Raw genomic sequence first — 23,449 nt, 5'->3', positions numbered from 1 at the left:
TTCAGACTTCACAGATATTGTATTCCAAGAGCACATAATGATTTGTAGAAAAGCAGGGTTCTCTGAGGACCTTCACAACATGTACATGCCCAGTGCATTTCAGAGAAGTCCTGACCAGTTCACCACTAACTGGTAACACAGGGCACTGACGCTGTGATATGAAAAGCATCCGAATATGATCTTTTCAAACACCAAAAAGGCAATTAAAGAGTCACCGGTAGCTATTTGGAGTCGCTATGGACCACCTTTATATTATTAAGAGACAAGAAAAAGAATGGTCCTACTCACCCACCCAAAAAAATCCACAGTTTTGGTATACAATGTTGAATGCTTGTATATTCATCAGGGTTGTCCAGAGGCACAGAACCAAAAGGATGCATATATATAGAAAGTAGAAGATCTATTATAAGAAATTGGCTCACGCAAGTATTGAGAACAGCAAGTCCAAATCTGCAGTGTGGACTGGCAGCCTATAGACCTAGGAAAGCCAGTGGTGCAGTTCCAGTCCCAAGGCCAGCAGGTGGAGACCCAGGAGAGCCAATGGTACAGATGAAGTGTAAAGGTAGTCTGCTGGAAAATTCCTTCTTGATCAAGGAGGCCAGTCTTTTTGTTCTATTTAGGCCATCAACTGATTAGATGAGGCCCACCACATCATGGACAACAATCTGCTTACTCAAAGTTCACTGATTTAAATGTTAGTCTCATCCAAAAAAAACCTCTCCAAGTTGATACAGAAAATTAACCATCACAAGTCCACCCCTTGCCAACTTGGCATCCACATGCATTTCCTTAAACCATACCTAACCTCTAAATAAAGGCAACGACAAGGTCATATCCCACCTGATAGAACTATTCTGTGTACAACCAAAATGCACTAACCCTTTCCCCAGAAGAGGGTGTGAAATCCCTGGATGATGCTTACTCTTCTCTTTAATATCCAGTAATTTAAATTCCACAATGTAAAGTTAGTAATACTTAAATACTATGATATAAAGTCAACACATCTTATATTAGAAGGATAACACAGGGAAGAAAACAAAGATATTTGCTACACACATACACACATTCATAACAAAATAAGGAGGAAATACTCATGACAGTTACAGTCCTCATTTCTGTGACCAGTTAAGTAGTCATAGTTGTGCTGCCTTGGGGCATTTGCACCTGCTTCTGCTTTTACCTAGAATGCTCTTTGCTCCAATCTCCATTCCCTCTTGTCATCAGCTCTCAGATTGAATGTTATCTTCATTGCAGAGTAAATTATACCTTCCCTCTTTATATCCACCCTCTTTCCACCATCCATTCTGTATTCCCTTTGCCTTTAGCAAGCACCTCATACTGTGGCTCTTTACCTGATGGAATGACCAAAGCTTACGGTCTTAAAACTAAGGCAGCCATAACAAAATGCCACAGACTGAGTAGCTTAAACAATAGGACTTTGCTTGCCAACAGTTCTGGAGGCTAGAAGACCCAGATGAAGGTACAGGCAGGGCTGGTTTCTAGTGAGGACTTTCTTCATTTGCAGGGGCCACCTTCGTGCTGTGTCCTCACATGGCCTCTTCTTTGTGTGTGCACACTCCTGGTATCTCTTCCTCTTCTTATAAAGACACCAGTCCTAATGCTTTCATTTAACCTTGATTACCCCTCCATTAAGGCCAAATCTCCAAATATAATCACATTGGAGGTTAGGGCTTCAACACGTGAATTTGGGTGAGGGAGAAAACATAATTTAGTGCCTGACAGCTTGCAATGATATTCCCAGTCTCACCCAGGGTCATATGCAACAAGTAATAGTTACGGGAAATAAAACTATTACATTTTCTAGACATTTTAGAGAATATTCTATTTATTCACCCAAATTTAATACGTTTGGCCAACAGTTTGAACACTTTTTTTGAAGCTAAGAGATGACAAGTTATATCTGCATAACCAAGTTAATTTGAAACCATAGATTATTTAGGATGGAATAAGGTGACAAATGTGGGATTCTTCATGGAAGCATCGTTACTGCCATCTGCCACTGTTTATTTAGAATCTATAGACCGTGGCATTGTAGTGAGTGCAAATGGGCAGAAACTATGTACTATGTACACTGTTCTAGGCACAGCAGATATAGTCAGTAATCAAATGAGACACCAGAGTACGTCTTGGTGTCGTGGCTGTTGGTCATTGTGGCCCACTCCTCTCAGATACGAGGTCCCAATATGGAATTAAATCCTTTCATTGCAGGTAATTTTTCTTGAATTATAGATTCAGTGTTAGTTCTGTTTCTTGCTTTACTTTTCTTTTTCAGGGGCTCCTATTAGTTATATGTTAGATCTCCTTTGTCTGTCTTCAATATTTGTCCCTGTCTCTTGAATTACACTTTTTCTACTTAAAATGTTCCTAATTTTCACCTTCTCTTTCTTTGAAGGCATTTTTGTTGTGTTTATTTGCTCTTGTGTTGCTTCCAGTTTAATCTTTATTTCTACAGGATTTTTTCTTCCGTTTCCAATGGCCTTCCTCACTTGTTACTTCATTTCTTAGATTTTTTTCTATTTTGATTTATGTTGCTCTGATATCTTTTATCACTTTGTTAATGAATTTTAGTTCATTCTGACAACAGTAAATTATAGTGTTAACCTGTTCTATGGGTTCATCTATGTAGCGTGTTATATGTAGAGATGTTACTCTGCTCTTTATTCTTTTTATCTCGCTTTGTCTTTATATAAGATTTTACCTCCATAGTTTTCTATGGCCTATATTTATGTGAAATTAATTTTCCTGAACTTTCAGGAAGGAGCATGGCTCAGAGTGGCTTTTCTAACTTCAGAGTTCCCTCTCCTGTTGTTTTCATAGAGTGTTAAAAAAAATGTATGCTGGTTGCTTTCTGAGATATCCTAGCTCTATTTCTACCTTCACGTTCACTTTTATTACTTTTAGAAAGAGAGAAAAAAATTTCTGTAAGCATCTGGGCAAAAGAACAAGCGACTTACAAGGGAAAATTGTTATAATCAGACTTTGAAAGTAACATTTAAAACACTCAAGGAAAGAAAATATGTGCCAAGGATTTTATATTCAGCAAAATTATTTTCAAGTATAAGGGACATAGGTTACATGTAAAGCCTCAGGGAATATAGTCCCCTTGAGCCATTTCTGAGGAATACACTAGAAAATAAGATTCAGAAAATCGAAATGGCTAAAGAGAGGAGGTTAGGACTGGTAGTAAAGATGAAATGTATAAATTCATATAAAATATATATGTGGAATAAATATATACATGAAAGATATATAAATGAAAAATTAAAACTAAGTGAGTGCTACAAGGGAAGGTATAGTATGAAATGGCTACATGCCCTCAAAATGTAGATACAGTACAATAATTTTTTAATAAAGAGAAGAGAAAAACAAATTTTAAAATATGTTTTAAGTATTTTGAGAAGTCATATTCATGAGATCTTATTCTGAAACGTTTTATAAATAAGACCAAACAAGTGAATTATTAAGAGTTATGAGACATTCTAATTCTATCATCCCTTTGTCCTTGGAACCTAGTTTCTTTTTTAAATTTTTTTTTAACGTTTATTTATTTTTGAGACAGAGAGAGACAGAGCATGAATGGGGGAGGGTCAGAGAGAGGGAGACACAGAATTGAAACAGGCTCCGGGCTCTGAGCTGTCAGCACAGGGGCCCGATGCGGGGCTCGAACTCATGGACCGTGAGATCGTGACCTGAGCCGAAGTCGGCGCTCAACCGACTGAGCCACCCAGGCGCCCCAGAACCTAGTTTCTTGATGGAAAGACAGAAGATACAGACGTAGTATATATAAGGTCAAAAACTCTATGGCCCTATCTTTGAATTGGAAGTATCAATATGAAATCATAATTTTTTTTAATTTTTTTAATTTATTTTTATTTATTTGGAGAGAAAGAGAATCCCAAGCAGGCTCCGTCCTGTCAGCATAGAGACTGATGTGGGGCTCAAACTCACCAACTGTGAGATCATGACCTGAGCTGAAATCAAGAGTCAGATACTCAACTGACTGAGCCACCCAGACGCCCCTAAAGTATTTTACACACACACACACACACACACACACACACACACACACACACAGAGTTATATTTATACATCTTTATCCTTGCCAGCTTTGAGCTTTGTCCCCTAAGTGGACCTAGAAACAAAGACTAACCAAGTAACACTGAGCACTTCTAGCGCTCAGACCGTGGCCTTGATATGCTTATTTCTCACTAACAGAAATCAGAACATCTTGCAGAAATGGCTGATTCCAGGTGTGGAGTAGGAAATGTACATGAAAAGCCTAGAAAATCTTGTGTAGCAGGGAAGCAAAGACTGTCAGAGCCATGTCAAATGATGCCCTCGTGAAGAGGCTCTCCCAAGGCAAGGATCTGAGCTTCAAAAAGATGGTAACTGTAACTAAGTGAAACTCAGAAAATATGTTTAGATCCATCTGTTCATAATAATACTAACAAAAGAGCACACAACCCATTGGTTCCCTTCCAAATACAATAGGGGAGAGATTCCCTACCTTGAACCTGGTGAACGAAAGCAAACAATCAAGGATTTCTCCTGCCTATCTTTACAAATTATACTGAACCAGAAATCAACAGAGTCAAGGAAACACTTCTTTATAGAAATATTCCAGCTAACAAATGAAAAATAAATGATACACCCAGAATATCACTGCTTTGCAATCCTAGAAGTGATGGATCTAGGCATCAGACACCAATACCAGTGAATGACACAGAGAGAGCGGTAGGTGCCATGTGCCTCCCAGCGAAACAACACTCTGCCACTGCCCAGAGTCCTGCCAAGGAATTAGACCTGAGTCTGGTCAAACCTGTCAACAGCAGCTGCCAATTAATTTACAGGAAATTCCAAGGACAGAAGAACAGGGTGAACTCCATTATGACTGAGCAATCAGCAAAATACAGTTAAACGGCCTGATTTTTAACTAATAAATTGTAAGGGAGGAAAAAAAACAACAACAAAGGGATGGAGGAGGAGATAGCAAACAGAGAGGAAACGAGTGAAACTATAGTGTGTCTGAGATGCACACTTGAGTGGCCAAACTGCAAAGAAACACAAGAAGGCAACAAAATGAGAGAATATCTCTGCCCTTAAGGTATGGAGAGGATGACAAAAATAACTTAAAAAATACATAAATTCCCAAAGCAATCAGGTTTATTTATAAAAAATTCCCTACCAGGTGACAATGACAATAGAGAAGCAAACCCCAAACTCATCATGACCACTCTACTCTTTAAAAAGTATCCATTCTTGTGTTCCATTTCCATTTGGAGCACTGACAACAGGTGGGAGCATTGGTGACGGCTTCCATTTTCCAAAATCAGCATTCACTCCTGGCTAACAGTGGTGAGGGAATGAGAGAAAACAGTGTAAACCCACAGAAGAAGGCTTTCTGAATAGATGCTGTTTCTTAAACTCTGTATTATGCTGAGTAACAATTCCATTATATAGAGTATCAAAAGTTGGCCGATGAAATCCATGCCCCAGGCCAATTGCCACATCACCAGAGTGGGAAGCAATCCAACATACCAGGCTCTAGATGAAGGATGGGAAGGAAGGCCTGGCCTAAGGTCAAAGGCCCTAGCCTTCAAACAGAAGCCAACCTTAGAACCAAAAATCTATTTTCTCTCTGGTTCAGCACAAGCTACCTTTTAAGTCCCCAAAGGAAGGATCATTCACTCACTCACTCACACACACACACACACACACACACACACGCATGCACGCACACACACACACACACACACACACACACACATTCTCAATCATTAAAACAAACATACAAACAAAAATCCTGTGTTCTTTGACAATCCAGCCACCTGTAGGCTATGACCATAGAATTTATTGTTCAAATGAGGACACCATTAAGCTTGATAGGGAGTGACATTAATAATTATGCCAGACAACTGGTATAAACTGGCATTGTCCTGGACAAATCAGGACAAAAAGATTACCTTAGGTATGACCCACCCAACAAATTTTAAAGTGCTCATATGTCACCTAAATCCTTCCAGATTTCTAGTTTCAGCCTTTATACAAAAGGTAAAAGTATGTAATTACCAAACTATCAATGGATCCCCAAAGGTAGGAAGAAGATCATTTTAAGAGGTACTTGGACAAATATATACTGTTTATCTTATTAGTCAAATATTTCAATGTGAATTGAATAATGTATAGATAGCATCTTAAACACATGATTTCAAATATTTTATTGCTTACAATGAAACTAAAGTCTTTCAAAATGTCCACTGATTTAAATTAAGAATGACTAGTAAATGCCTCTGCATGCTTTTTTTCTTCCTTCAGCCAATAAGTCAACAAGTCTTTGCTGAACCCTTACTATGAGTAGGGCATTATCCCAGATCCTGGGGCCACAGTGGTGACTCTGGTCTCTCTTCAGGGAACTTATCAGCCACTGAGTCTTTGCAACAATTGATGTTATGTTTAAAGCTAATGAGGCATATGATAGTTTGATTGACTCTGTTTTACAGTTAACAATTTTAACATAGTTTTATTCAACTAATATTTACCAGTCAGTTTAGTTTAAAGCCCAAGAGGAAATGTTCTTTTTTCACGATCACCTCCAACGTCTCAGCTGCTTCTGGTTCACCAGCTGCTCTCCCCAGGTCAAGATTCAGTGCTTTTCCCCACTCCCTGACTAAATCAGTCTTGCTCATCTATAGCAGGTGGGGCCACTTGACTCAACAGCTGAGCTAAGCTTACTCAAAGGACACCCAGTAGTTGTGCTCGGATGCCATGATTTCTCAGTTCCTCCCCAGTGCCTCCTAGGTTGAAAAGGACTGAGGGGACACTATTGGGCTCTGGGCAGCATGTGCTATAGAATTAGGTTGCTCTCCAGCAGAAGATGGGGAAGCACTGTCACCTGAATCTGTACCCCCTACACAAAGGAAGCAGATTTACTCATGTGCTGTATCTAAGACACACATGTCAAACATTACCAGTATCTTTTCCACACACTATTGTGGGCTGACTATATGTTATACGTGCCACACAGGTATACATCATGGATGTGCTAACCTCTGTGACCTTGGGGGAAAAGAATAGAAGAAACCAAAACTAGTATTGCACAATTTGGAAAGGACCTCCAGAAACATTCTAATTTCAGTATCTACAAATCCAGTAAGGAAGGCAAGGCAGGTATTGTTATCCAAACTCAACAGCTAAGGAAAATGAGGTTTGGAAGGATCTGTGACTTGTCCAAACTCATGCTGGTAAAAAGTGGCCAAGTTGAGTCAGAACTCAAGAACTTTCTGTTTGGCTGTTTTTTGGGTTTTTTTTTTTTAAGTTTTATTTATTTTGAGAGTGAGAGACAGAGAAAGAGCACAAGCAAGCGGAGGAGGGGCAGAGAGCGAGGGAGAGAGAGAATCCCAAGCAGGCCCCACAGTGTCAGCACAGAGCCTGACGTGGGGCTCGATCTCATGAACCATGAGATCATGACCTGAGCCGAAATTAAGGGTCAGACGTTTAAGTGACTGAGCCATCCAGGTGCCCCTCTGCTTGGATGTTTTAAGTCTGGAGTCTGGAGCCAGATAATAGGTGGCCGACTTTGGGCCCCAACCCCCCCCCAGGATTGTTTTATGTGTGTGCAGGAGGGGATGTTTTGTTTCTGTTTGACTGGTTCTCCCTTTTGATTCTAAGTAATCTTTTTTTGTTAAAAGTATCAAATGCTTCACTGACCTGAAGTGTAATGAAAAAAAAATGCTATCATTTATGCAGAAACGTAAAAGACACGCAGTTCCTCATGCAATATGAACAGTCACCAACCCTAAAGTTTGTGAGCGCTGAAAATAATGAACCCGTGTGAACGTACAACAGACTAAATACTGAATATGATCAAGAGCACCCATTCCATTTTTGGCCAGATTTGTCTGGCATCAACCGGTGTTTTTCAAGCATCTAATGGCTCCCTTGCTCTTGAGTCTTCCCACACCATCCCCTGTCTCCCTAGGTAGTGAACCCAAGGTCTCTGCAGGCTTGGGTTTCCAGAACTCCACAAGAATGTGGGATAGAGGGGCAAGCACTGCTGAGCTAGAGAATCAATGAACCAGAGGCAGAGGGCACAGTCTTGAAGGATGTCTGGAATCAGAGGGCACCTGGTTTATGACGAGAAATTGGGACTCAGGCTAACTGTTGAAGCTGATGGCGATTCTCCTGTACCCCAATCTCTTCCGGCCTCTCTGTTGGTAGGAAGAGTTTTGTTTGGTTTGTTTTTTAAGTAGACTTCACCCCCAGCGAGGAACCCAACATGAGTCCCAACACTGGGCTTGAATTCATGTCCCTGACACAGAGGCCTGAGCTGAGATCAAGAGTTGGACGCCTGACTGAGCCACCCAGATGGCCCAGCAAGTGTATTTTCTACAGAGCACTTAAGCGTTTTGACAACAGGTAAAAGTTGCTTCACTGTCCATTGTCTTCAAAACTTCCTCCTTGCCCTCAAAGCAACCAAAGCCAGCCACCACTGACCACACACTTACCATGTTCCAGGTCCTGCATAACAGCTTTCCCATGTTTTCTCTCACTTAATCCTCAAAGCAACTCTATTTCATAGGTACTCTTATCATATTTTGGATGGAGAAACTGAGGCCTAGGAAGTTAACATAACTTGCCCAAGATCACACAGTAAGCAAGTCTTGGAACTGCTAACCAGGTACCAGTACCCTCCATATTTGGAGCTGGGTGCATGTGTCCCCAGAAGCCAAACCCTTAATCACTGCCCCACACTGGCACCTTCTGTCACAGGAACTTGCTAGAAATTGCCAGCCTGCCATCCACTTTGTCCACCTCCCACTTCCAAAACAGCCACGAGACCAGCATACAGGTCACACCAGCCCACGGTCCTGTGTGAAGTTTGAGTCAGGTGTGCCCAGCTTGGTCTCTGTGAGGCCCAATTTGGTCAGGCTCTGCTCTGCAGGCCATGTCTTCATCTTAAAGTTGCCCAAAAGCTCCTTGGTGATTAACAGCCTTTCTTAGACTGTGGACTCTGGAGTCAGGTGGCCGGGGTTTGAATCTCTGTTCCACAACCCAGGAGCTATGTGGGCTTGGGCAGCACATTTGGCTGCACTGTGCTCCTTCTTCTCCTCTCTAACACAGGTACTCATGCCAGCATAGGACCCATCGCTCAGTATACTAGGAGTTTTATATGAAGTTCTACTTCTCAAGTGCTTATGCTAGTGCCTAGCAAGGAGGAGGCCCTCAGCCATGGTCACCTGGACAATAGCCGTGTGCAAGTCAGCACTGAGATTTCTGGATAAATGTTTAGCTTCTTCTTAGAAACTGAATGTTGGGCAGCAAATAAAAGCAAAGATACAGAGTGACCCAAGGGGCTGTCTCTCAGCTATTGGACCCATTTGGCACTAGATCCAAGTGCCATTATGAGGTCACCTACAGGAAGCAGACCTGGATAAAAGAATAAAGACTCCCAACGTTATTTTTAGAAAGCTTTTCTCCAGGGACTTGGATGATAACAACTGGCACCAGGTCCTTATGTATTTTTTTTTCTTTGTACCAAGGTATTTCCAAGCATAACAGCACCTCCAAAGTTTCCAAGGGAAAAGCCAGTCTACTCTGTGCTGTGCTTCCTCCAAGCATCTCTTTACAGAGCCAACAGATGAGAAGAATTAAGAGCCTGAAATCAATGTATAGAATCCCATCACGAACCATAAATCAGGTAAGTCAAATTCTTCCTCTGCTACTTCCTATCTCATCTTTACTGACTGGAGGGAAATGCATTGCTCAGCTGCTGATCCATATTCCTTGTACTTCACCTAATTAGCATTCTGAGTGGATGCTTCTCGCAAGGAAAATCATCCTGCAACTTCTGTCGTTCTGATTATGCTGAAGCAGCAGAGGGTTTTCAGTAACCGCCTTTGACAAGCATTATTATATCTGGTAATTACTGTTCTCTTGGGTAGGCTGGAACAAAACAGACTAGCTTATCGTGGCTGATCTTTTAACCTAAGCTGCTGAGGTTCTGACCTGCAACAACCAACCTACAGGATCTGCTAGCCCCCTTTCTGGCCCGTGTCTAGATTTTTTTTCACGCAAAAGAAAAAAAAATCCACCCAATATGATCATCACTAGTCAATTCTTTTCTCATATCTTGGTGGACTAAACATCCCAGATTCCCTCTTACATAAAGAGCCCCTTTAACATCTTGGACTGCTCCAGATAGCTCTGGCATAAATGCCAAAAGGATATTTTAGATTTAAAAATTAGAAATTAAGTTCCTTAACTATGTGTTCTATTCCCTATCCTATAAACGTTATTCCTGGCCTCAAATACTAGTCCACAGGTGTCATTTACACTGATTCTTATAGCAGCTGATGTTTAGTGGGACCTTCCCAAGGCCTAGCATAAGGTAAAATTGTTTTCTTCTACAAGCATTATCTGATTCTATTTCATAGAAACGATGTTGGTAGTTACTATGCTGGTATTGTATTTTCCCTATCCCTACTTTAATACTGAATGAAGGGAGGATTGGAGATTCAGATAACCTGCCCCAAATGCCACAATAGTTTGCCTTCTTGAAGCCCTCGTTTTTACTCGCTATACTCTATTACCTCCTTGCCATTATTCTGAGCAAGGCTCAGATTTTCTGCTTTTCAGGCAGATTTTCTACATTCTGAACCACGGCAGGCAGTGGAGCCACGCCTGTCCTTCCCACACCTCTTCAGCATACAGTGATTTTCCTTCTTCTGACCCAGCCCTTTGGACTTGGACTCCACGTTCAGCAATGAGAACCACAACACACATATCCTAAAGCTTTTTGGTTTTGGTTTTGGGGTTTTTTCGTTGTTATTTTTAAAATAATTTATTGTCAAATTGGCTAGTGTGTACAGAGTGCTCTTGGTTTGGGGGGTAGATTCCCATGGTTCATTGCTTCCATACAACACCCAGTGCTCATCCCAACAAGTGCCCTCCTCAATACCTATCACCATTTTCCCTCTCCCCCACCCCTCATCCACCCTCAGTCTGTTCTCTGTATTTAAGAGTCTCTTAAGGTTTGCCTCCCCTCCCTTTCTGTTTGTGACTATTTTTTCCCCTTCCCTTCCCCCATGGTCTTCTGTTAAGTTTCTCAAGATCCACATGAGTGAAAACACATGGTATCTGTCCTTCTCTGACTGACTTATTTCACTCAGCATAATATCTTCCAGTTCCATCCACATTGCTACAAATGCTTTTCTAGTGCAGCTACTGAAAACCTGGGGCTGCTTCAGCATCCTTCGAGAATCTTATATTGTCAATGGACTTTGTCAGTGAGTTTATATCTCATCTGTCTGTCTGAATTACAAAATATCTAAAGGCTAGAGACATTAGGTTTCTTGCTGCACACCTTTCCTTTTGCACAGTGGTTACTCCATAAATACCTACTAACTGACTTATTTCCCCACTTAACTCATGCAGTAACTGCATTCTTTCTTATAGGGTTGAAAGCAAAGCATCTAAAAAAATTCAACCCCTACTTTTTTCCTGTTCTTCAAGAACCTTTGAAAGGTGTTGACCACTCTCCAAGCCACGCCCTGCCCCAGAGCTAGGACTCAGCTGACTCAATGATTACTGTCCAATACTGCCTTGGGTCCTATATTTTGGTCACGGAGCCAGACACCCACTCCTTTTTACATATCAAATAATAATATTTTGACAAGCATTAGGAATAAGGACTGATAATGAATTTATAAGCATCACAGCCCCAATATGTTTATGGTTCACAACAATAAACACATCTTTTGGTTTAGAAGTTGCTGAGAAATAAAATATTCGAGATGATCTAAAGACCTTAAATGGGCTTATGAGTGCTGTCGCTTACGTTTTTGGTAAACAACACTATGGAGGCACAAGAAAATTAATTTCCTTGGGCCACAGGAAGAAAGATAGTTGATGTGAATCACTGTACCAGGTCCCAGTCGGACCCATTGTGGGCAGTTCAGATTGCAACAAGGAGGTAACAGCCTCATGTTTTGGTGTCAGTCTTCCCAACAGCTCTTGAAATAGTTTGTTTTTTTTTTTTTTTATTCATTTAGACTTAAGAATGAGAAAGAAAAGCAGGATATGTTTGCTTAATTGTATCCACTTCTCCACCAGGTACTGCCACATATAAAAACTGACACCACAAAAACTAGATGTCTTGATATTTACTGTTTTCTCCCCAATAATAAGAAGGTCTATGAAGACAAATGAAAATACCTTAGCAAATGCATCAATGTTTTCAGCTTTTTTTCTACTAAAGTAAGTCCACAATGTGGGGGTGCCATAAGAAAACAATTTGGATTTTTTGCATAATCATTCGAGGTGATTTGCTCTACCTCTGGGTTCAGCAGCAATTTGCTTCCACCTCCTTAACATGCACGTATCACTGACAACTCACTAATGCCAATATAGGCGATTATGTGACTAAAATAAACCCCCCAAAGTTCTACAGAAGTTCAAGTATGCTATTCTAAAAATTATATACATACACACACATATATATACACACACACACGTATATATATGGAGAAAATGATGAGGAAAATTTAATAGCATGTAAATTTTGCTACATGTGACTAGTTGTTATTCAAAAAAGAAAGAGACAAGTCTGATGAGTGCAAATAAATTGAAAAAGAGTGTGGAATGGTGTTTTTTGAGTATACGCCTAAAAGCACGGATCTCTCAGCATCAGGCTCAACAGACACTGCAAGAAGATAGGTTTCATGAGAGTTTGGAGATGAGCCATACCACACACATTCTGAAAGACTCCCAAGGTGTATATCAGGAAAGTCAAGGCTCTGAAAAGGTGTGCAAGTAAAGAAACCTGCTTAATGTGGCTTAACTCTGTATTTCCTAACCCTATTTACACATGAAGCCATTTTTATTTTTCTACAGAGTATATATTAAAATGTGTTGAACTCTTATGGCTTTGCAGGAATCCTGCAGTGGAAAGGGAAAAACGCTGGGAAATGCAGCCAAGGGGGGAGTGAACCAAAGCCAGCATGCTTTGCTGCAGCACATGCCAACAGCAGAAACACCCGGGTTTTCAATCAGAGTAAAAGATGTTGATGTAATAATTCCTGAGAGGCAAAAAAAAAAAAAAAAAGGCAATTAGAAAGTTGAATCCATTAAATGAAGTCTTGGTGGGTCAGCTGGTTTTCCTCTTTGTAACAGTCAAGTTCCAGAGATCCAGCTGCTTGGGTAAAGATTAATCTTTACCATGAAAATCTATAAAAATGCTTTTGACCTACATTTCATTTGTATAACTTGGATAAATCCAAACTTCTTGTATACCTTGATTAGCAGGAAATATAAAATATTGTAGATAAACAGCAACGGGGCCATCCCTGGGCAGATGTAGGTGGATTTAGGAAGTCAATGGGGCACCTTCACTCTCTTCTCTGAACCTTTTCTCCTCTCCAGATGTTCCAAGGTCCCGGTGAGCTCGGTTTCTCTCGCACAGCAAATCTTGTAAGCCCTTTCATGCCAGATGTGTTATCCCTTCAAGGGACATGAGCAGCTTGAAAGAGGTATGGTGATGTTTAATACAAGTTATTTAACATAATTAATTCTTCCAGGGGGAAACAGAGGTGTTGATAACAGATTTTTGCAAGGAAAGAAGTTCCTCTTACCCTTGAAATCAGATCAAAGTAGCCACTGGCAGCATCTACTGCCATTAAGCAGAATCACTCAGACTGTGTTAATGGAATATTTTTTGCACATTAAAAAAAAGAGAAAGTTATCAGCAACAAGAGTACTGCCATTTATAGGACAGCTAATGAGTACTGAGAACTGTGCTAAGTGCCTTACAGACACCATCCCCTTCATTTCATCCCTGAAACGTCAATGATATGGTGTTACCATGATATTCATTCCATTGAGGAGGAAACCAAGGTTTAGAACCGCTTGTGCAAAAATCCCTTGGCTAGTATACTTCAGGGCTGGATTTGAATCCAGCAACAGTGTGGCTCAGCCACTATGTTGTACAGCCTGCTTGGTTTGGCCCACTTGGAACAATGGTCTTTCATATGAGGTTTGAATTATTTTAAGTGTCACCCAGTCGGTCCTGGCAAGAAGTTTCCACATCCCTGACAATTTCCATGCAGAGTCGAGCTAGGTTTTTTAAGCCATCCCTCAACCTTCATCTAAGGAACATATAGTGGCCTGTTGACTTGGCATCTGATCTTCAATCAAAAGTGACAATAAACCAGGGTTTAGCTTAATGGGTATTTTTCAATAAACTTTTTATCTTAGAATAGTTTTGGATTATAGAATGCTAAGATAGTACAGAGTTCCTATACATTCCCTGCCCAGTTTCTCCTATTGCTATTCACTTATACAACCATGACATATGTGTCACAACTAATGAACCAATATACATACATTATTATTAACTAAAATCCACACTTGATTCGGATTTCCTTAGTTTTTACCTAATGTCCTTTTTCTGGTCCAGGATCTCATCTAGGATATCACATCACATTTACTCATCGTCTCCTTGGGTTCCTCTTGGCTGTGACAGTCTCTCTTAGACTTTCGTTGTTTTGATGACCGTGGCAGTTTTATAGAGTACTGGTCAGGCATTTTGTAGAATGTTATTCTGATGGGATTTTTCTGATGTCTATCTCATGGTCAGGCTGGTGTTATGGGAAGAGTCGTTGCTATCGCTTCACGTGACTTATCACTGTTGATGCCCACCTTGATTATCTGGCTGAGGTGGTGGTGACCAAGTTTCTCCACTGAAAAGTTATTCTTTCTTTCCTCCCTGTCTACACTGTACTCTTGGAAGGAAGTCACTATGTATAGCTCACATGTGAGGAATGAAGTTATGCTCCACCTCCCTGAGGGCAGAGTAGCTACATACATTACTCTGAATTCTTCTACATGGGAGACTGGTCTCTCCCGCCATTCATACATATCATTTATTTACTTTACTTTTACTTTATCTTATCTTTTAGATTGCAATCCAGTACTGCTTTATTTTGTTACTCAAACTATTCCAGTGTGGCCACTGGGAGCTCTTTCAGTTGACTCCTGTGTGTCTTTGGCATATACTCACCACTGTGTTTTTATGTTTGTGTTTTGAGCACTTGCTTATTACTTTCTGACAGTGCAAATTCTCCAGACTCATCGTATGAATTCCCTGCCACAGTCCAAGAATCTTCTATTTCTCCGAGAAGCCCCGGTTCCTTTTATTGGGAAACAGTATTAGAAGCCAAGACCTGGTAGAATAGATATTTTTTTTTTATGTTCAAAGAAACCTGCTCAGTTTTATTTTTCCCAATGGTCAACCCATCCTTAATCTTCTAAATAGAACCAATCCCTGTCTACACAGCTATACAAGACAACGGAAAACAAACTGTATGATAATCAGAGAATTTAAATCCTCCATTCCTAATGATTACCAACTTTTCTTTGAGCTGAGAAGGGATCCAGATCTCCTCCTTAGATTAGATTGTCAAGTAGCCCGCCAGGTCCAAATTGCTCATTTTCTCAATGCTATGAGAATTTGGTCCCAAAGAATAAACATTCCCACACTCTTTCAGAAAACAGAGCACAAAGAGCCACTGCCCTTAATCAGTGCTGTATCATTTCATGTTTCCAAAGATGCAGAAGGCCACAGAGGCCAAAATGGCAAGGCAGCCTCTTGAAAAATACGCACTCGGGACACATCCACCTATGGTGTCTCCAGGCTCTGTGCCTTTGGATAAGCTGATCCTGTGGCCAACAATGCCTTTCCCTACCCTCTGTGTAGAGCTCACCCTTGTCTAATGGGTAACCTCTTATACACTGTCCACAGCCTTTAAATGATCATTCTGTGCCTCCTAGTTACTGGCTCCCTTTATCAACCACCCATTCCACACTGGATTGGGCTGGCCTAGGAACTGGGACCTGGGATATATAAGAGCAAATGCTAACAGGGCACCTGGGTGGCTCAGTTGGTTAAGCCTCTGACCAGCTCAGGTTATGATCTCACAGTTCATGAGTTTGAGCCCCACATCTGGCTCCACATTGACAGGGATTCTCTCTCCCTCTCTCCCCCTGCCCTTCCCTGATTTGTGCTCTCTAAATAAATAGATAGATAGATAGATAGATAGATAGATATTGAATAAATTTAAAACAAAGAGTAAAATGCTCATAGACTAAGGTCCTGTTCTCAGATTTGACATTCCATGGGGATGTGTGGGGCAACAGAAAAATGGCAGGTGGTCTTAAGTGTTAAGGAGAAAATTGGAGCAAATGAAAGGACACCCAATCTCCATTCCAATGCCTCACCAGAGAACCTTCCTGAACACACCCCCACCACTCTCCCTCGCCTTAACCTACTGCATTTGTCTTTCTAGCACTATCCAATCATTCACTAGGTTGAGTGTCATGATGTTGAGTGGAACTGTTTGACTGACAGCTCCTGGGGAGCAGAGATGGTGGTTAGGTTTATCTCATCAGTCCAGCATTGTGCGGAGAGCCAGCATCCAGAGAGGATCAGACTGACTCCAAGGCAAACTGATTGGCATGAGACTTTGCAAACAATGAGGGCATGGACTGCAACACGGCTCTGTACCCTAATTACATAACTTGAAGTCTGCATCTTGTGCTATCGTAAATCAAAATGCCCATGTGTTCTACATCTGCATTCCAAAAAATAAGCTATTCAGTATTAAGAAAAGATTTATGTAGAGCCACACAGGGAAAAATCCAAAAAAACTGATGTGAAAAGAACAGACCTTGAGCGCAAGGCAGGGTGGGGGAATATGTTCGGTGCGGGGGTGGGGGTCAGAGATTGCCCGAATATGATATTTCTAGAAAGGAAGCTCTTTTGGCCAAAACAAAGAACAAAAATCCTCATGCAATTCATCACTTGTGACATGTTTCCTCCTGGGCTTAAAAATTCACCTCATAGTATTGCTAGAAAAATTAAGAAAGATTATGTGTGTATGACTCTAAGCCCAGGACGCAGCTCCTAGTAATCCTGCACTAAGTGGTACTGATACAAGAACAGTGACAACTAGCACACTCTCATATGTACTACCACTCAATTTGCTAAACCCTCTTATGCACAAACTCATTTAATGCTCAAAGTAACCCTATGAACCAGGTGCTATCACCATCTCCCTATAGCTGAAAACCCCAAGCTCCAAGTGATTTGGTAACTTTTCCAAGAGCATGAAATAAGCAAATGGCTGACCCAGAATTGGAACCTTCTAACTGACTCCGTAGCTGAGCTCTTCATGTCAGAACAAACACATGCATCGTGTCTGTGTGTGTGTGTCAATACATATACATATCTATATTAATATCAATATCAATATTTATATAGACGTTATGTGTTATATATACACACACATACACATATTTACAAAGCTGAGGCCACCCCCACCACAGCACAGAGGAGGTCACTCCTGTGAAACATGTCTATGCTTCACATGAGTCTATAACATCCGATGCTGTGCTCGAGTACCAAGGCAGTGGACCCAAGAGACGGGCACTGTCATGCCATGTAGGAACAAGGAACCCCAGGTATGCCAAGGACAAGGGGTCAACATCCAGGGCAACAGCTTTGGCACTGCTACCTGAGTTCATGTGAATTCCCCTCCCACCCCACCCTAGGACCACTCCTTCCATTCATCATACAGCTTCTTGACATTAGGCAGTGTCTCTATAGAAAGAAATGTAACAAATATATCTCCATAACCATGAAACCTATAACCTTGCGCTTGACAAAATCACGTACTATTCACTGTAATACCTGTGAAAAACATTCATTCATTCATTCATTCATTCATTCATTCAACAAATGTTATGGAACCATTAGTACATGCCAGGCACTTTATTACACACTGGAAATATATGGGTGAACAAACTGGACAGAAATCCCTTTCAGCTCCAGGATAGCATTCTAGTAGCATCTAAAAGAATTCTTACAACACAGCTACATATTAGTTACATATATGTGCAAAAAGGCTAGCCCAGTACAAGGCCTGCTTCTCTTGCAGATGCTTACCAACACACTAACAAACTGCTTTAGATTTCTCAAGGAGTGCTGACAGTCCCCACTTCAGAGGGCTCCCTATCTTTACCCTGAAAAAGGTTGAAACAAGTAACACAGCCCGTCTCACAAATGGTGGATCTATGGTTCCACGTGGTTGGCTATCAGAGGGAGGACCAGAGGCAGGCTTTTTAATCTGACGTAAGAACTTCTTCCGCTCAACCAAGATGCTGCATTTCAACAAATGGTTAACACCCTTACAAACACGCAGATATTTGGGCATCTATGACATTCCAGCCAAATTAGAGACCTACGCCCCTGACCAGCGAGCATTCCCCCTTGTCACGTCAGTGTGGTAGCACCCTAAAGACATCACATGAAACCACTGACCACCGAGCCCTGGTTTATGCATTGGTGGAGTGGATATTGTTTGTAGACCGCAACCTGTGGTCAACACACTCAGGCAGAATCCAGAAGTGGAGTCTATCCAAGTCACCATGTGTCCCCATCACCATCTATCATGTTTACCAGAGCTGGGTATCTTTTGGCAAGAGATTCAATTTATGCAATTAAAAAGAAGCTTGGAAATTTTAGATCATTTAATTAATCTTTATGTATTTTGTCCTATTAAGCAGTAGAGAAAATGTTTACCGCTCAATGGAATGAATTAGCATTTATAATTCCTCCTCCTGCCAAGAGATGTATCTACATCTATCTGTATAAAATATTGTTGAAATAAAAATGTCAAATCTGGATTCTCTGGCAAGATAGAAGGAATTTTATAAGACTGTGGAGGTGACATGTGGCCTGAATAATCTCTCATACAAATTTATTGCCTTTCTTGAGCTGTAAGTGTAACATGCTTAATGAAGCCCCACATTTTCAACCTGTCTCCCACAGAGTCCGGCAGACTTTGCCTTTAGAATCTCCTGTGTCTAGCTGTGGCTCAGAAACTATTTACATGCTACGATGAGTTTTTCATTCATAGATCATAGGATATACTCTTCAAAAATCACGTGCAAAAATTGTTATGCCTTTTCAGAAATTAACGACCCTCACAATTTACCAATTTAAACATGTATCAGCTTAGTTAATTCTTACGAGAACTGAGAAACATCTTCTTGAATACAAGTAAGGTACATCAGTGTCTCAGTCAGAAATCCACTATAAATTGGGTGGCAGAAACCAGAGATTGCTTACTTTTTCTCACAGTTTGGCCAACATCAAGGTGCCAGCATGTTCAGTGTCTGGCAAGAGCCTTCATCCTAATTTGCAAAGGCCACCATCCTGTCATATCCTCACTGCAGAGAGAGGATGAGCTGGCTTCCTGGTTCCTTTCTACAAGGATTCCACCCTCATGACCCTCAACTAAACCTAATCACCTCCCAGAGGCCCCAAATACTATCACACTGGGAGTTAGGGCTTCAACACACGAATTTGGAAAAGAGGACACAAAATTAAGTCCAGGGGCACCTGGGTGGCTCAGTCGGTTAAGTGTCCAACTTCGGCTCAGGTCATGATCTTGCAGTTCATGAGTTCAAGTCCCATGTCAAGCTCTGTGCTGACAGCTCAGAGCCTGGAGTCTGCTTCGGATTCTGTGTCTCCCTCTCTGTCTGCCCCTTCCCCATTCATGCTCTGTCTGTATCTCTCTCAAAAAATAAGCATTTAAAACAAATTAAATCCACAGCAGTCAGAAAGGAGGATTTCACAGACTCTTGGGTCTTCATCTTTTGGGGAGCCCAAAGAAGGGACGAATAAATACTACACTGGCAAGAACGGAGGGAAAAAAATGAAATCTGGCATAATTTCCCTACAATATAACTATACTATCTTTTAAACTCATGTTTGTTTTTAGGAGCAGAAACTGGGAACACTAATAGGTTAAAAATACTTTAAACCACAAGGCAAAGGAAACAATTAAACCATCTTACAGTCAGCCCTGTGAGTAGGCCTGATTTTTTCTTCTTATTTGATCACATGTAAAATAATTTTTTTTTTTTATGGGGCACCTGGGTGGCTCAGTCGGTTAAGCATCCGACTTCAGCTCAGGTCATGATCTCATGGTTTGTGGGTTCAAGCCCCGCGTTGGGCTCTGTGCTGTCAGCTCAGAGCCTGGAGCCTGCTTCAGATTCTGTATCTCCCTCTGTTCTCCGTGCCTCCCCCACTCATACTCTGTCTCTCTCTCTCAAAAAGAAAAATAAAATAGGGGCACCTGTTTGGCTCAGTTGGTTGAGCGTATGACTTCAGCTCAGGTCATGATCTCACAGTCCGTGAGTTTAAGCCCCGCGTTGGGCTCTGTGCTGACAGCTCAGAGCCCGGAGCCTGCTTCACATTCTTGTCTCCCTCTCTCTCTGCCCCTCCCCTACTCATGCTTTGTCTCTCTCTGTCTCAAAAATAGATTAAAAAAAAAAAACAAAAGAAAAAGAAAATAAACAAACATTAAAAAAATAATTTTTTTTTTGCTTAAAATTAAACTTACCTTTGACAAAGCTTCCAGCTTGTGTAATATTTCACCATGATTGGAGTGCCTTCTACAAGGCACTTATAGAAGCGTCATATGTTGAAGTGGCAAAGAATGGATGACAAGAAGTTACATCAGGATAAAAAGGGAAGGGAGGTACCTGTAATCTTCGGCCATCCAAATGATTAAAATTTCCCTCTCCACCGAAGCAAGCACTTTGAACAAGGTAGAACAAAATGAATCCCAGAACAGTAAATTTGGTGCATTATAGGAAAAGCTTGCCAAGGCAGCTGGTACTCAGGAGGAAAACTGGCATTTTTATAACTGGGTTCCTGCCATATGAACACAACAAAGCATAAGAAGAAGAAACAAAAAAAAAAAAAAAACAGAAACGAATCCAGCCAACTCCATACCCTTCAGATTTCCTTAACTTATCGATAACTTTCAAATCCTGAAAATCACTAGCCCTTCAGGCCTTACAAATACCCGGTAAAACAGAATCATGTTATGGAACAAAAGGCCCACAAAAAAAAAGAGAGAAAGAGGATCAAGTCTCCCCAGACTGGCCGCTGGCAGCAGTGTTAGCCCAAGAAATGTCTGATTCACTCCTGATGTTTCAACACAGCACGAAGAAAGGTCTGGCATGTTGGGAGCAACACACAGCCCTGGAGGTGCCTGAGACACACAAATCTTCAGGTGCACGTGGCCTCTAAAAAGATCTCAAGGTATTCAAAAAAATAAAATAAAGTGAGCTCCTTGTAGAAAGAAGAGCAGCTAAGCCCCATATTGCTGTATCAATACACTCCTGGCATATCCGAAACCCATATATGAAAACTCAAACTGAAAACCCAGATTCCGCTCACGACAGCATATGCACAATGCCACACCTCTGCTCCCCGGCTGCGAAACAGTGATTCTGCCATCTCTCAATCCAGATGATGAGGATACCGTCTGGTCACCACCGTGAACACCTTAGTAAAAATTGGTAGGGACCTGCTGAGAGCAACAGTGGGGGCAGGATAAAATTGCAGGTCAAATAGATCACAGGTCCTCAGGGTTCCAACTTCAAGGTCTGAATTCCATGTGTGAAATAAAAGGACTTGAACTAAGTCTCAAATCCTTATGAACTTGATAAAGAGATCACCGCTACACTGTGGCCACCTCCTCAAGACAGGGCCCGGGTTCTCACCAAGGCATCTGGTCAGAGTCAATAAATATTAGTTCAATCTCTTTAACACCATCTAGTGGTGCCCTGGGCTAGGTGATCGACGTACATGATGCCTGATTCTCAAGGCAAGTATTATCCCACAGTACAGATGATGAAATGAAAACCCACAGAAATCAGATCTCTCCATAACATCACACCCAGTTAAATGGCAGGGCTAGGTTTTAAACCCAAGGCTTCTGTAGCCCCATCCTGGTAAGGAAACCAAACGGGAGATCCGTTAAAGCTCAAAATGTAGAACTTTGAACAGGTCTCCATTTTTTAATCTATAAAATCAGGAGAACAGACCTAAACTCTTTGTGCCCTGGAAGTTCTGAAAGTGCACTATTCTACTGTCCCTGGTGTCTGAGCTACAAGGTAGAAACACAGTCTCAACAAAGGTCACACGATATCCTCCAAATTGCATGAATTTCGAATCAAAATAAAAGTAGAACCACAAAGAGCTCCTGGAACAAAGTTGGACTAAGAGCATGTAAGTCAAAAAAAAAAAAAAAGAGCATGCAAGTCAGTTCCACCTCATCCAAGCTTTGCTGGCTCAGAAAAACAACTTCTTTTAAGACTGGTGACGGCGGGGCACCTGACTCTTGATTTTGGCTCAGGTCATGATCTCATGGTTCATGCAATTGAGCCCCACATCCAGCTCTGCACTGACAGCACGGAACCTGCTTGGGATTCTCTCTCTCCCTCCCTCACTGCTCCACCCCAGCTCACGCAAGCTTGCTCCCTCAAAAAAACAAACAAACAAACATTAAAAAAAAAAAAAGATCGGAGAATGTAAGTAGGAGGGCAGTAGCTGAACTGTTTGGCTTTTTGTTTCTTCCTCTTGTAAAACTCTGTGTAGCAAAGGCTGAGAGAACTTAACAGAGATTTGCGTGTAAAGGACAGATCAAAATCAGCATACCATAGCTCAGAAGGCTGGACTGAGATCTGGACCACCATCTGCCAAAGCTGAGGCAGAACTGACAGTCTGAACCTAATTAGATTGACTGCCTGATGAAACAACTAAAAAAGTCAACATTTCCATAGGATTCTAACTAGACCCAGTGCTTTTACAACATAACATTCTGAACATCCAAGATACAATCTGAAATTCCTTGAGGAAAAGTATAATCAACAGATGCCAACCCCAAGATGCTTCAGACATGAGAACTATCAAGCAGAGACTTTAAAAGAGCCATTAAAACTACAGTTCAGGGGCACTTGGATGGCTCAGTCGGTTAAGTGTCTGACTTTGGCTCAGGTCATGATCTCACAGTTCATGGATTCACAGTTCATGGATCTCATGGCTCATGGGTTCAAGCCCCGCATCAGGCTCTGCTTGGACAGCTCAGAGCCTGGAGCCTATTTTGGATTCTGCGTCTCCCTCTCTGTCTCTGCCCCTTCCCTGCTTGTGTTCTCTTTCAAAAAAATAAATAAGCTTAAAAACAAAACAAAACAAAACAAAACAAAACAGTTCATGAGCACCTGGGTGACTCAGTTAAGCATCTGACTTTGGCTCAGGTCATGATCTCACAGTTCATGGATTCAAGCTTTGCATCAGGCTGACCATGCAGAGCCTGCTTTGGATCCTTTGTCTGCCTCTCTCTCTGCCCCTCCCCCACTTGTGAGCACACGCACGCACACACTCTCTCTCTCTCAAAAAAAAAAATTTTTAAAGAACTACCGTTCATGAAGTGAAGGAAAAGACAGTTGAAATAAATAGAATGAGAACATTCAGAGAACACGCAAGAGAACAATAAAAAACCAAATGAAAATTTAG

At 41.4% G+C, this 23,449-nt stretch overlaps 1 protein-coding gene and 1 long non-coding RNA gene across 3 annotated transcripts in view; one reads left to right on the top strand and one right to left on the bottom strand.

Moving 5' to 3' along the window:
- Positions 1–23,449, bottom strand: part of CACNA2D3 (calcium voltage-gated channel auxiliary subunit alpha2delta 3) — an 895,877-nt gene that overhangs the window by 775,717 nt on the left and 96,711 nt on the right. The window lies entirely within an intron of this gene.
- LOC125929489 (uncharacterized) lies at positions 9,478–19,940 on the top strand. The gene is made up of 3 exons (XR_007459881.1): positions 9,478–9,718; positions 13,441–13,547; positions 19,860–19,940. It is a non-coding gene; the product is annotated as an uncharacterized LOC125929489 (long non-coding RNA).

The sequence above is a fragment of the Panthera uncia genome, chromosome A2 (genome assembly GCF_023721935.1).
Source record: "Panthera uncia isolate 11264 chromosome A2, Puncia_PCG_1.0, whole genome shotgun sequence".
NCBI lineage: Eukaryota > Metazoa > Chordata > Mammalia > Carnivora > Felidae > Panthera > Panthera uncia.
Note: the sequence above shows the minus strand (reverse complement) of the source record. Positions and strands in the feature narration are given on the sequence as shown.